Below are 14,113 nucleotides of genomic sequence, written 5' to 3'. Positions count from 1 at the left end.
GCAACTGCTTGAAGCTGCTGTGTTCTGCTCAGTTCTCTGGTTGTCTTGGGCACATGTTCACTGTACTTGTCTCTGTATAGCTCCAAGTACAGGATGTTTGTAAAATGAATTACTGAATATGACATTATCTGTTGAGTAACCATTGCAATGTTGAGACACTGAGAATCTAAAGAGTTCTGTCCTCAGTTATAGGACGTACTAGATACCCTGAAATGTCCTGTTGTGAAGCAAAATAAAATATCATTGAAGTCCTTTTCAATGCAAACATGAGCTCAAAAGAAAGTAAGAAAAATCTCTAAAGGAATAAGAAATCAAATCCAGAAATCTGTGCTCAATGCCCAGCTGCCATGGGGGATTTTTCCAGTTGGTCAGGCAGAGATTTGGTAGGAAGGACCACTGGGAGGAGAAGCACGGACACTCAATGAGGACCCGGAACCACAGCCTCTGGAGGGTGCTGTTGGTGGACTCTCAGGGCTGCTTGCTTGGAGAGGGAGGCTGAGAGAATGCAGTCTACGGCATCTACATGGAGGGTGGATACATCTTACTGCCATCTGTTTTTGAAACCTCGCTAAAATTAGAGCAAAGAGAATTTTTAATGCATCATCCACAAGAACAAAGCTTGCTGGAGAGAATCAATAAAGATAAAATATTGGAAGCTTGAAAACCCACGGCAAGTGGTAACTAACTCAGAAGATACTTAGAGGGCTGCACTCTAAGCCTGCATTGGAGAAAGCCGAAAAAAACGACAGAATTTTTACCGTTAAATCCCCAGAAAGTTCAGAAGTGGCAAAGGGAATCTCTAGGAAGTGGGAGTAAAGCTGAAGTCAAACAGGAAACCGGCTGAAGGATAGTTTAAGAAGCAGTTGATCCCCACATTTTCACCTCACCCATTCTGCCATTCACAAGTGACAGCCCCTACCCAAAAGCAGCCAGGTGACCAGAGGTGGGGTCACTGAAGGACAAGAAATGGGGAGTGCCTACAGTGCCAGACCAGGCTCTGTTTAGGACAGGTCCATCATTCCAAAAATAGGAGGATGAATTGGATGCTGAGATCCCCAGCCCCCTCCTCCCACTGGTTCCCGGAACACGTGCAGCTAGAACTAAATACCCCAGAACAAAGAATGGAAACCTGTGTGAGGCCCCCGACAAGCACAGAGGAATGATGTAAAGCTGCTGGTGCCAGAGGCCCCCAAACATGGGTCTCAGCCACATCAGTCCCTCACTCTCAGAGCTCCCGACTGGGTTGCCAGTGTCCCAGTAGCTAGAATACACGAGCTCTATACTCATATGTATAAATAGATGACACAAGGCATTTTTGTTTTATGGATACCTCTGAGCACTCTGGGCAGCAGCAGATAGTAGTTGAGTCCCCAGCACCCACATGGAAGACCCAGATGGAGTCCTGAGCTCCTGGCTTCAACCTGGCCCAGCCCTTGCCCATTGCAGGCATGTGGGAAGTGAACCAGCAGAGGACAGATTTCTCTCTTTCTCTCTCAACCTTTCAAATAATTTTTTAAAAAAATAAAAATATTTAAAACAAAGGAATATGGCCTTAGGACTATGAATTAAAAAAAAAAACAACCTACTTGTCGCTCCCCGTCTTCATGGAGGAACGACACAGGACCCTGCATTGTTCTTTTGTCTGCTCGGCCCTTCCCGGGTTTGCTGCTGGTTCTTCCCGGCTTGGCCACCGTCCCTTCCACCTCCGTGGAAGGGCGGTTCCCCCTGCCACATTCCCCACTTCCACGGGGGAGCGGCACACCGCCGGCCGGCTCTCTCAGGGGCTGCTCAGGTGTTCCTTCAGATAGATGTTCCTGGTGCATGTTGTCTCTCTCCTCCTTTATAGTCCTCTTCCACCAATCCCAACTCTGCTACCCACACGCTGAGCACGCTGCTCTCCTCCAATCAGGAGCAGGTCCTACAGTTTATTGGTTGAACTGGAAGCAGCTGTGTAGAAGCTATTTCCTCCTCTCCCAGCGCCATATCGTGGGAGAGCAGATGCATAGAATAAGTCTTAATTCCAGTAACTTAGTCTGGTCTTGAGTTGCTCCCCACAGATCCCCCTTTCTTTTTATTTTTGGCGTTGATACACGCCTGTCTTCGGTGCCCCACGGCACACACTCTGCTCTGCTCTGCTAGAACTGCCTGCAGGTTCTTACAAGCCCTACCAATCAGGCAAACCGAATCCAAGCCTTCTCATTGCCGTATTGTGGGGAGACTTATTGGTGTTGATTCGTGCCTATCTTCGGTGACCTGCAGCTCATACTCTGGTCGAGCTGCCTGCTGGTGCTTATCGCCTACTCAGGCAGACCGAATCCAAGCTCTCTCATTGCTGTGGTGTGGGGAGGCCTTATTTTTCTCTATTTCTCTATCTCCGGGCATTCCTATTTCTCCTATTTTACTTCTATCTGCCAGCATTCCTATTTCTCTCATTTTACTTCTATACTTCTGTTTCTCTTATCCCTGCGGCTTCTTGGCGCCTCGCCCCGAGGCTGCTTCTCGGCTTCGCGCGCTCCGCGGTCTCCATGTCCTTTGCGCCCGCACCACGGCCTTCGCGCTAGCCCCGCGTTCCCTATCTATTAGCGCCCCGTGCGCTCTCCCCCCACTGGTGCCCCACGCGCTCTCTCTGCGCGCGGCAGCCTCCGCGAATCACACAGCCCAGCTCACGTTTCCGCCACCGGTATTCAGTCTAAGTTCCCCGGGCTAACCTGGCGAATTCAACCCAGCTCACGTCTCCACCCTTCGGCTTGGCTTCCCGTCCTTTGCTCCCCTGGCTATTCTGACGGATTCCAACCTGGCGGCCCACGTCTCTGCCTCTGGTTCCAGATTTTCGCCTTTTGCTCCCCGGGCTGACTTGAAGAATTCCAAGATAGCTTACGTCTCCGCCTCGGCCTGCCCCCGCGGCTTCATCCTCCCTAACATATTTTTCTCTACCTGGTATGTTTCCTAACTTTTCTTCCAACAATATTCCCCTCTCATTTCTCCTGGCTTCTCCCCACAGTCCGTATCCAAGTTTAAGTTTCTTCTAGGTTTCATTTTCGCTTTCAATCTCCTAGCTTCCCCGCCATAGTCTGCATCCGAGTCTATGAAAGCTTTCACTTTCGCTTTCAATCCTAACTTCTTTCCCACAGTCCATATCCGAGTCTATGCCTAGGCTTTCGATAGCTTCTTCCGGCTTTCCCCTAGGCTCTTTGCTAGTCTCTCTCTCCGGTATTTTCCCGCTTCTTCCCGTTTCTTCCCTCCTGGGTTTCCCTATCCGAGTCACGGCACCATTATGTCGCTCCCCCTCTTCGTGGAGGAATGACACTAAACCCTGCCTAGGCTTCATATCCGAGTCATGGCACCATTATGTCGCTCCCCGTCTTCGTGGAGGAACGACACAGGACCCTGCGTTGTTCTTTTGTCTGCTCGGCCCTTCCCGGGTTTGCTGCTGGTTCTTCCCGGCTTGGCCACCGTCCCTTCCACCTCCGTGGAAGGGCGGTTCCCCCTGCCACATTCCCCACTTCCACAGGGGAGCGGCACACCGCCGGCCGGCTCTCTCGGGGGCTGCTCAGGTGTTCCTTCAGATAGATGTTCCTGGTGCATGCCGTCTCTCTCCTCCTTTATAGTCCTCTTCCACCAATCCCAACTCTGCTACCCACACGCCGAGTACGCTGCTCTCCTCCAATCAGGAGCAGGTCCTACAGTTTATTGGTTGAACTGGAAGCAGCTGTGTAGAAGCTATTTCCTCCTCTCCCAGCGCCATATTGTGGGAGAGCAGATGCATAGAATAAGTCTTAATTCCAGTAACTTAGTCTAGTCCGAGTTGCTCCCCACGCCTACTAAGGAGCAGAGAAGCTCTATCGTAAAGTTTCCAGAGAGAAGATAACGGGTTGCATTTAAAGATAGGAATTTGAAGAGGCGTGACCATCTTTTTAATGGCAATACTAGGGCCTAAAAGACACTCTAGTGATGACTTCAAAGTTCTAAAGGCAATCAATTTATAATTAAGAATTCTATTTTTTCCTTTTTTTATGAAGTATTTATTTCAGACACAGAGAGAAGTAGACATACAAAGTGGGGCTGTTGGGAGGGGCTCCTATCCAACTGTAAAAATGGCCAGGGCTGAGCTGGGCTGCAGCTGAGAACCAAGATTTCAGCCCAGGTCTCTCACATGTACAGCTGGAATCCCAGTCCTTGAGCTATTACGGCTGCCTCCCAAGATCTGCATAGCAGGAAGCTGGAGTCAGGAGTCAGAGGCGGGAATTGGATCCAGGTGCTCCAACGTGGGACATGGGTGTCTTCACCAGCGTCTTCACCCAAAGCCAAACACCCACTCTGCAGATTCTATTCTTTAAACTCAGTGTGAAGTAGACTAAAGACAGTGTCAAACACCAAGGTCTCAGACAGTTGGCCTTAGTAGGTGGCTTCTCCGAAAGCTAGTGGGGGTGTGCTTACCACCAATGAGGGAGTAAACAAGAAAGAAGAGGGGGTCCAGGAAACAGGGAGAGAAGCAAAGAGAATTCCTGGGGCGAGGGTGGGAAGAGAGCCCAGGAAGAGAGCTGGCACAGAGAGCGAAGGTCCGGACCAACGCAGACTCAACAGCTGAAAGCGCCATCTCTTTGAGAAGATGACATGAAGAGAGGTTGGTGCCTCTAAACGCCTTGAGAGCAGAGCTCAGCTGTGCTGGAGGGAGCAGGGCTGAATCAGTGACGGGACACAGGCATCAGAGCATTTCAAACCCAAGACGGTGGCTGGTCCTGGGGAAGACAAAAAATAGTTCAGGAAAGAGGAGAAAATCTCAAGTCGCTCCGTGCACCTATAAATAGAGTGTGTGTAGTTAGAAAAGAATAAATGTGAAATATAGATGGTACAGGTCCTATGCGGATGTAAATGAGACCCCCATTGTCTCTCCTGGAATTAACCCACTGGGACAAGAAAAGTGAATGGGACAATGAAGAGGGGGACAGGAGAGGCTGTCTGCCAGCCTAGGGAAGCTACGAGCTATGACCAACAGAAAAAGTCAGGAAGCAGGAACGCAAACATGCAGTTTAGAAACGGGGCACTGTCCCTGCTAATGTGCCTGGGAAAGCAGTGGAAGATGGCCCAAGTACTTGGGCCCCTGCACCTATGTGGGAGACCCGGAAAAAGCTCCTGGCTACTGGATCCTGGCTTCTGGCTTCAGCCTGGCCCAGCTGTGGGAATTTTTGGCCATTTGGAAAATAAACTAGTAAATGGAAGATCTCTCTCTCTCTCTCTCCCTCTCCCCCCCCCTCTCTCTCTCTCATCCTCACTGTAACTCTGACTTTCAAATAAATAAGACAAATATTAAAAAAAAAAGAAAATAGGGAGGTGAATACCAAAAGAATTTGCAAAAGAAAGGGCTGTGATTTCTTTTTAAATTTTCTTTTTTCTACTCTATTTTCGGTAAGAAGCCCTATGAAAATAAGAATCTTCAAACTATATAGCAATGCATTTTGATAAAGATCTGTGCATGTGTTTATCTGCGTATGCCTATGTGCATATATGCACAAGTGTGTGTCTGTGTGTGCAGTTTGATTGGTCTATTCCTGCTTCTAGTTCTCTCAGATTATATGCACAGATAAACCACAAGGGAATTTTTCTATTTCTGGACTTTGGGGTAGGACGAGGTGGGGTCCAAAATTAAAATTTTCCTAGAAGTCTTCACTGTGAGTCTAACCTCTTACGGGTATGGGTTAAGAATTCTTATGTCAGGGCTGGGGCTGCCCCTATAGTCACTGGTTCAAGTCCCATCTGCTCCACTTCCAGTCCCTCTCCCTTCTAGTGCACCTGGGAAAGCAGCAGAGGATGGCCCAAGTCCTTGGGCCCCTGCACCCATGTGGGAGACCCTGAAGAAGCTCCTGGCTCCTGGCTTTGATCTGGCCCAGCCTTGGCTGTTGTGGTTATTTGGGGAGTGAACCAGCAGATGGAAGATCTCCCTCTCTCTCTCTGTCTTTCCTTCTCTATATCTGTGTAACTCAACCTTTCTAATAAATAAAATAAATATTAAAAAGAAAAGATTTCTTATTTCAGAAGTTTGTTTACTGATGCATCCTATGTTGGCACATTGTAAGCACTTGATAAATATTCGCTGAATGAGTAAGTGAATGAAGGTAAAATCAAAGTAATCATATACAATAACACATAAGACAAAAGAAACCCTTGTATGTTGGAGAGACTTTGTCAAAATTTAGACTTTGTCAACATTAATATACTTAATATACAAAATTAATAGACTTAACAAAAGCTGATTTGACCTCTAAAATAATTAAAATAGAATGCTAAATTTCAAAGCTATTGTACGAGAAAAAACTCAAATGAACACAAGTGGCCAATCTGAAGGAATGGGAAAAATAGAAAAAAGAATTGAAGAAGTAGAACAAATAGAAAACATGGGGAAAGATGATAAACCCAAATCTAAATGGATAGGTTATCATAATAAATGTAGGTGAATGAAAACTTAACAATAAAGAACAGAGATTAGTCAAATGGATTAGAAAATTTAACTTCAAACAGTTTATAAAAGCACACCTTAAATATAAGGGCACAGGACACAGAAATGTTAAAGTAAAAGGATGAAGAAAGAATTCAGGCAAATACTAAAGAAAGTTCCTGTAATCATATTAATATCAACCAAAACATAAGCCTGGGCTTCAGCAGAATCAGCTCTTCGTAGAGCCCCTGCAGCTCTGCCAGCCAAGAGGTGGATCACTGGAAAAGGAGCTGCCCTGGAGTCGAAGGATGCCCAGGTCAGAGCCACAGACCTTGCTGGCTCCAAGCTGAAAGGCGCTTCACTTGGCCAGCTTACAAAGTGACCACCGCCAAGTAGGGTCAGTAACACTGCAGGCAGAAGATGCCACCTGCCTTCACCTGGCCAGCTCTCCTCCCAGGCCAGCTAGGTAATGGAAGTCAACAGGGTGCCTTCCCAAGGAGGTCATACCTTCCTTAGGGTGTATCCCATGTGAAGAGATAGCTAGGTCTGGGCCTCCTGACAAGGCCTTAAAGCCCACCTGATTATCATCAGGCCCCTTCTGTCAGGTTCTATTTGCCTCTCAGTTGGAAAACTTAGTCGTGTTTAAGGAGCAGCTTTGTTAGGTTCTCCCATAATGACTCTGTCCTTTGTCCTAGTCCCTATCTAGCCCATCTGGGGCCTCATTCCTTTGTAATCATAGCCTCTACTCTAACACCAATGGCTCTACTCCTGACCTGTGTGTACTGATGGTCCTCTCCCCCACTAAATGTTGTATGATTGTTCACAATTTCTCTACAGACAAACCCCTCTACCTGCAAAAGCTGAGTGGCCTTTCTCCCAGTCTTGGTTCAGATCAGCTTTAAACCACATCAATCAAACAGTCCTCACAAGGGTCCAGAGGACTCCCCTCCCCCATTTCCACTCCTTTATGAAATCCTCTCATTACCTGGTTAATGTCACCCTTAGGCTCATTGGTTGCTATTCTCACCCTGTCTTTTATACTATAGTGTCTGTTTAAGTGTTTACAGCAGGTAATAATGGAATGAACCAAGGCCTTCAGCAACCAGGCAGTCAACCAAATGCTGCTACAGGGATATACTCGGCTCCCCACCCAGGAGACAGCGGCTTGAGACATCGCCGCATGCCAGCGAAGAGTACCTCGTTGCCCCGTGTCAGCAGGAAGTAGCTCTAAAGATAGATCATCGTCCCTCTATCCCTCCTGGACTTTTGGGACTAATGTAATCCCATACAACTCCTGCTTTATAAAAAACAAAAGGAGGGAATGTTAGTAAAATGGCGCAGTCTTATGGCGCGATCTACACCCAGACACCATCCTAGGCTCTAGCCCCCGCCGCCATTGCTAGAAGCCAGGTGGCCACATGGCCCAACCACCGGTGTCAGCTCCACCCCCATTTTAATGGGATTTGCTGCCCCTGCTTCCCTGCCTGCCCCCAACAAAGTTTTAAAAGGGCCTGTTCCTGAACACGTGGCTCCCTTCTCTCTTCTCTCCGTCTCCTGACCTCTGTCTCCATCCCTCTTACGCTCTCTTTCTCCCTCTTTCTCCTTCTTCGCCCCTTCCCTCCGGTCTGATGGGTTTTCTCCAATAATAAACCCTTTCCCTTTAAAAAAAAAAAAATCAACCAAAACAGACATTAGTGCAAAAAGCATTTCTAAACATTAAGAAAATCGTAAATAGTGATAAGCTATAATTCACCCTGAAAATGTAACAGCTATTTCCTTTGCCATACTAATAATAAAGTCTCAAATATTTTTTAAAAATGATAGAACTACAAAAATAGCAAAAATCTATCTGCTTAGTGAGAGATTTTAATACAATCTCTCCAAAAATGATAGATCAGTCACAAAACTAGGTAGAAATAGGAAATTTGACATATTTAATGTGTTTATTCGGAAGCTGTATGCAGAACTCTGTTTCAATTAACTGACAAATATGCATTTGCTCAAATATATGGAAAACTCACGAGGATTAAACACATATTATGAGATCCTTAAGCAAGTCTGTGTAAGTAGGCAAGTCATCATAGCATAAGCATCTTTCTGACCAAAATAGAATTAAGTGGTTTTTTAGAATAACATAACAAACACAAGAAGTCTAAAAAGTTCTAAAAAGCCCCTGGATCAAATAATAAGTCTGGTGGAAATTTGAAAATACACAAGCTTGTATGATAATAAAATAATACATATCAGAAATGTGTAACGCAGCAAAGGGGATACGAGGGGGGATTTCATAGACTTAAATACTTATATTGGAAAATAAGAAAGAATGAAAGTTAACGAGTTAAGCACCTTAAAGATTTTTTTAAAAAAGAATGCACACTATAAAGCCAAAGCTTAAATTTTGAAGATTTTGACTAAATTGAATCTTAAAAAGCAAAGATAGGAGCTAATGAATATCAGGGTTTATAAATCATTCATAACTGTAGATACAGAAACGTTTCAGCATATTGAGACTAGTGTGAACAACTGTATACATTTAAGCTTGAAAACAGAGATGAAAGGGAAAACATTATGTACCAAAACTGACTCAAGAAGAACTAAGGGGTCAGGCATCTGGCCTGGTGCCTGGGACATCAGTCTGGATGCCCACGTCCCACATCAGGTACCTGGGTTCCACTCCTAGCCCCAGCTCCTGGCTCCCGCTTCCTGCGACTGTGAACTCGGTAGACAGCAGTGAGGACTCAAGCAGCTGGGTTCCTGCCATTCACACGAGAGACCTGGACTGCATCTTGCCCCCCAGTAACTATTATAAGTTGAACAAGTACTTAAAAGTTCATCTGCTTATATTTGTACTCTCACCTAAGACTCAGATCTTTGGTGGTGAGTTCCATCAACAGTCAAGGAACAAATAATTCCAATTTATGTAAACATGTCCAGATAATAGACACAAAGTCAGTACTAACATATTTATTTTACCAGGCTAATACTGTTATAACTGTAAAGCAAAAATATCTTTGCACTAGCATAGTCAGAGCGAGAAAATCACATATCCATTCATTAATAGAGATGCAAAGTTCAAGGCCAAATACTAGAAAATCAAAGCCAGCAACATAGTAACCAACCCACCCCTACACAGACACAGGCTGAAAAAAATCTGCAAACACCATCTTCTATATTACCCACAGAACAAACAACGGTCACCTCAGAAGTTTCTGGAAAGAATTTAATAAAGGATAACACAGGTTTGTGTTAAAAGTAATGTATATTAATTAAGATCACAGCCATCTGCACATAATAGAAATCGCCTAGAATATCAAGAGAGAAGAGCATTTCCCTCTCACACAGATGATATCCAGAGGCACACGCAGTGATGGTGCGGAGAGTGTCTCTGGAAGACCCTAGGAAGCCTGGCTTCTCTCCGCTTTGCCACCGTGGGGCTCAGCTTCAACTGCACGGCCCCACACAACCAGCCTGGTTCTGCTTCCCAGCCCTCCTGTATTCTCCAAAGGCGGCCACAGCAATCTCTCCCATCCTGGATGCTCTTTTACAATATGATCTTTCCTTTCTCCCAGCAAAGTGTGGAGTTCTTTCTCCACCCCCTTGTGTATGGAAGGATCCTGTGAATGTGTCAGCATTGGCCACGGTCAGGCATAGCCCTCAACTGGACTGGCACTGAGTGCTTCTACCCCCTTGCAGCCAGTCTCAGGCTGTTACTTTTTTTTTTTTTTTTTAAGATTTAGTCATGTATTTGAAAGGCAGAAATACAGAGAGAGGAGAGAGCGAGCAAGACAAAAAAATCCTTCATCTGCTGATTCACTCCCCAAATGGCCGCAGTGGGCGGGGCTGAGCCAAAGCCAGGAGCCAGGAGCTTCTTCCGGTGTGGGTGCAGGGGCCCAAGCACTTAGGCCATCCTCTGCTGCCTTTCAGGCGCATTAGCAGGGAGCTGGATCTGAAGTGGAGCAGCTGGGACTAGAACCGGTGCCCACAGGGGATGCCAGCCCTGCAGGTGGAGGCTTAACCTTCTACGCCACAGCACTGGCCCCCTCAGGGTGACTATCTTGAGACCATCATACTATGAGAGGCCCAATCATGTGGGAAGGCACAGAGGCACCAGACGTAAGTGCAGAGGCCCCCACTGGGGCCGTAGCTACTCCAGCAGTACTACGCAGACCCAAGAGGAAACACCCAGGCAAAACCTGCCTGAATTCCAGACCCAGGAAGCTGTGAACCAACTGAAATGCTGGTTTTGAGCCACTCTGTGTGGTTCCTTTCACAGCAACCCACAGCCTGAACACTGCTGGTTGAAGGAGTCTTCCCGGCTATCTCACACAGTGCTTGCCTTTGATTTTGCTGGCTCACACATAGTCACGTGGCCACAGCCAGCTCTAAGGAAGTTCGAGATTGCCGTCTTTTCCCTGGGCTGCAATGCCCTCAACTATGAACTGGGATTCTATTTCTAGGGAGGAAGTAGGGGGTACATGAGCGGATTGACATGGCAATCACTGACAAAATTAGCCTGAAATAGTGAATCTCAAAATGTGCTCCCTGGATCAGCAGCAACCGTGTCACGCAGGAGCTTGTTAAAAATGCAGGCTTCCTGATCTCCCCTGACCTAGAGAGCCCGCGAGGCCCCGTCGTCTGATTGCCCTGTGTGATTTTCCGGGTAATTCTGGTGCACACTGGGTCTATACTTAGAGAAAACAATCCTTCCGGGTAAAATGTCAGGAGAATTGCTTTTAAAATTAGGAACAGAAGGAAGATGTCCAGCTCTGTGGCTTCTATCAAACATCATACTGCCCGTTCTGGTCAGTGCAGCGAGGAAGCAAAGCTAAATAAGAAATCTAAAAGGAGACATAAAACCATCCTATTCACAGGTGATTGAATATCAAAAATTGAGTATCCGAAATAAGAGTATAGGCTCAAAGTTGTTGAATATAAGAACATGAATAAAAATTGACTTTTTTCCATATACTACAACTCATTATTTGGATAACATTGGTAATGGCAAAGATTAGTTATGTAGGAATGAATCTAACAGAGAAAGGGCATGGATTTTGTTTAAGAAAATATATTGAAGCACTAAAAGACCTACACAATGAATTTTTTTATGTTCGTGGATACATAGATAAATAAATAAATGTTAGATTGATTGATAGGCTTAATATTAGAAAATTCTTGTCTCCCCAATTTAATCTTTATGGTTACCATAATTATAATGCAAATAAACCCAGAATGGTTCTTCTGGGTGAGCTGATTCTGAAGTTTATATGGAAAAGTGGAAGCTCCACAATAGCAAAGATATTTTTGAAGAAAAAGGAGGAGGTGGGAGGGATTGCGTTTACCATCCGTGTGTCAAGACTTATTTTGGAGGTGGGTGTTGTGGTGCAGCAGATTACACCACCACTTTGGCCGCCCGCATCCTCTGTTGGAGCGCCTGGGATCAAGTCCCGCCTCCACTCCCAACCCAGCTTCCGGCTAATGTGCCTGGGAGGCAGCAGGTGGTGGCCCAAGCACTGGGGCCCCTGCCACCCGTGTGGGACACTCCATGACGTAGTTCCTGGCTCCGGCTTCAGCCTGGCCCATGCCCAGCTGTTGGGGGCATTTGAGGAGTGAACCAACAAATGTAAGGTTGATATCTCTCTATACCTTTCTCCTCATCTCTCTATTTCTCTCTGTCCCCCCCTGCCGTCACTCTGCCTTTCAAATAAATAAACTTTAGAAAATATTTATTCTGAAGTTATTAAGGTAGATATGTAAGCAGAATAGATTAGAACTCCCAGAAATAAATTCATATGTACATGGAAAATCTAAGTGAGGTTAAAATGATATTTAAGATTGATAAGGGAAAGATAGATTATTAATTAACTAGTGCAGGATCATTTGCCTCATGCAAAACAATACTGTCTCCCAACATCACCACAACAGCAACAGGAACTGCAGTTGGATTATAAGGCTAAATGCTAGAAAGCAAAACTTAAGTGTATAACACAGGGAACATAAAAGGTGCAAATAATAAATGAAAAGGTTGATGAATTCAACTACATTACAATTTGAACCTTGTATAGGACAAAAGAAATTCTTAAAAAAGCACAAGTGACAAACTGGGAGAAAATATTACAATATGTAACTGATAAACAATTAATACCCTGAAAATATAAAGATCTCAAAATAACCCAATTGTCCTACATGTATGAGACATTTGTAACCTAAAAATAAAAGATTAATATTAAAGTATTTTAAATAAACAACTGAAAATACATAGTTTTAACAATGAGAGGCAATCTTTAGTTATGCAGCCTTGCAGAAGATTGGTTAAATTAATAAATGATAAAATATAAATGAGGAAATTTCTGGAATGCAGCTCAGGTATTCAAAGAAGTAGAAGATATGAACGAGAAGTTAAGAGATATAGACACAGAGGATATACTGAGCAGTTCTGGTGAGTAATTTTTCTGAGCTTCAATAAGCAAAGACAACACACGGGGCAGAGGAACTATTTTAAGAGATAATAGCTGAAATTTTTCCAGATCTGATAAACAGGAACAGCCACACGGGAGAACAACTTGTCGTCTTGGCCCTACTAACACTGAGGATGTCCATTTGTCAACCACTCAGCAACATCACCCCCGATAGGTATGGACCATGAATAATTTCTTGCTCATATATACAAGGTAATATGTACAAGAATGTTCATTGTGTTAGTGGTTGGAATTGGAAAGTACTGGGAATATAACTAGGAGAGAAGATAAACTGCAGTTTATTCATACAATAGAATATCATATATCACTAAAAATGAACAAATGGGAGTTAAATATATAAACATAAAGGAATAAATCAGCCAAGATGCAGAATACATGCAGTAAGACACCATTTATGTAAAATATACAAAAGTGGGGCAGGTGTTTGGTGCAAAGATTAAATTGCTGCTTGGGTGCCTGCATCCCGTGTCTGAGAGCCAGCTCCTCTGCTCCCACTCCAGCTTCCTACTAACGTAGACCCTGAGAGGCAGCGGATCAGGGCTCGAGCTGTGGGTCCCCACCACTCGTATGGGAGACGTGGGTGGATTTCCAGGCTCCTGACTTCAGCCTGGCCCAGTTCTGGCTATTGCAAATATTTGGGGAATGAACTGGTAGATGAGATCTCTCTCTCTCTCTCTCTCTCTCTCTCTCTCTCTCTTTCTCTCTCTCTCTCACTCTACCTCTCTCTCTCTGCCTTTCAGATAAAAATAAATGTAAAAAACATACAAGCATGTAACTCAGCATATATCATCCAGTGATAGTACAAACGAATGGTAAGTAGAAAGGAATTCTCAGGAATAATAAACACTTAAGTCAGGATGGCAGCTACCTTTGGAGGCAGTGGGGATTGGGGAATCACGAGAGACAGAGAAGTCTTCCACCGCATGGTAATCTATTTCTTAAGGTGAGAGGAGGGGTCACAAGTTTCTTACATTACTCTTTATAGCCTTTTTATGCCTGAAATATTTCAAAATACATTTTTAAGCAGCTAAAAGACCTTTGAGATATGACTGAGAATGTCCAAGAATTGAAGTTATTTTAACTGAAATATTATTGCAGTATAATCATTTCTGGGAATATTTAAAGATTCATAAAATACAGCTTATCCACCTGTTATTCTTGACTTTTAATCTTCCTTTCTCCCCTGGCATACACTGAATATCTT

The sequence above is a fragment of the Oryctolagus cuniculus genome, chromosome 13 (genome assembly GCF_051225735.1).
Source record: "Oryctolagus cuniculus isolate XC-2025 breed Fujian yellow rabbit chromosome 13, ASM5122573v1, whole genome shotgun sequence".
In the NCBI taxonomy this organism is placed as follows: Eukaryota; Metazoa; Chordata; class Mammalia; order Lagomorpha; family Leporidae; genus Oryctolagus; species Oryctolagus cuniculus.
This window is presented reverse-complemented; position numbering follows the sequence as displayed.